We start from the raw sequence: 1,660 nt of genomic DNA, 5'->3' as shown, positions 1-1,660 counted from the left end.
TAAATACAGAATAGCTTAGGTGGCAGAGGCTTGAGCACAAACCCAAAGTCCAAGTTCTATTACGGGGAGCATCCTCAAGTCCCCTGAAACTCTGAGCTTGCATCCCCGTGGAGTAAACACAGCCTTCTCATCTTGTTTGTCCCTTCAAGGTAACCTGAACAGTGTCACATACACAAGTGTAGCTCAGAAGGCAGAGGGGTGAGCTAGGAGCCCAGGGGTCTGGCATTTTTCTTTCTTAGTCCTGGGAGTGTTAGTAGTTCATTCAAGATCCTCTCAGCATTTTCAGACTCGTGTCTTGATCCTATTTTCATAGCAAAACAAAACTGTCAGAAAAGAAGTGATGTGAATCCAGGAACCATAATACACTCATTGCCCTGACTTGGCATAGAAAAAGATGAAATGCATATTCGTGCCACTGGATATGAGAAGCTCCCTTCACCATGATATCCTTATGTAATGAAAAGGTCAACAAATGCAATAGAAACACTTACAGAGAAGGTCCCTAAAGGTAAATAGAAGTAAGCATTTAAAGCTTTTACAGTTTTGTTGACATTTTGGTTTTAACTTGGACAGTTGAATTCTGAATCACTTGTCTGCTTGCAATCTTGAAAAAAATGTGATCTCAAAAAAAGGAAGAAAAGAATTGTCAATATTTTTGAAGTCTCATTATTTCTGTAGAAGTATGTAATATATATCTATATTAAAAAAGCCAGGCTAAGAGGGTAGACTTACTCACTTGGTCCTCTTATGAGCTATGCAACTTTCATCATTCTGGAAAATAGTGGCAAGGAAAAGATAGAAATCATTAATCTCAAGAGCTCCATGTGAGTGTTGCTTCAGTGTTTAAAAATTGGTTTTAGCATTCTGGCATTTTATATTATCTGAGTCAAGAAAGCTGCTTAACTCTCCTCTTTTTGCTGCCTTCTCAGAAACTGAAGGCTCATTTGAAGGTAAGGTGATTAACTCGTCCAAATTTTCTCTCAAAACAAGCTACTGGTCTAATGACCTCTTATTTCCACATATTTTTATAAGGATTATAGGTATAAAAAATAGTTATCTGCAAAAGAAAAAAAATATTAGATATTCCTCAGTTTACCTGTCCTAGTAAGGAATAGGAGAAATTGGTAGACTGATACTGGAGTTGCCAATGCACCCTTTGGAGGGAAAAGTCTTACTTCACAAATCAGATGAAGTAACTGGCTCAGTCGTGGATGCAGGCAAGTGGCATCTGGTCAACCTAGTACAACTTTTTATTCTAGAAAATTTGATCATGTTTCTCATGAATTGTAACTTTTGTGGAATAAGATAGTTGGACCTGTCAGAGGTTGATAATTGTTTAAAATAAATAATATTGTTAACAACGCAAAATTATTGAGCATTAGCTATGTTGAAATCTACCTGCAGAAAGTTGTGGAAAGATGTCACAATGCTGCTTGCTTTGTGAAAGGGCAGATGAAACAATATCAGTGAGCTTAGTTCTACCTACAACCTAACTGTATATGTGCAGAAGGAATTGTAAATTAACTACTGTCACTGAGGAAATAGATCTGGCTGTCATAGGTTTGATGTTTTTATAGAACTGTGTGCAATGTCTTATGGCAGTCAAAAAAGCTTCTAGAGTTCTAGGAAGCATTGAGAAAGGAATTGGGGGGGGGGGGCT

This window comes from Athene cunicularia (assembly GCF_003259725.1).
Source record: "Athene cunicularia isolate RWA chromosome 4 unlocalized genomic scaffold, athCun1 chr4_part2, whole genome shotgun sequence".
NCBI lineage: Eukaryota > Metazoa > Chordata > Aves > Strigiformes > Strigidae > Athene > Athene cunicularia.
This window is presented reverse-complemented; position numbering follows the sequence as displayed.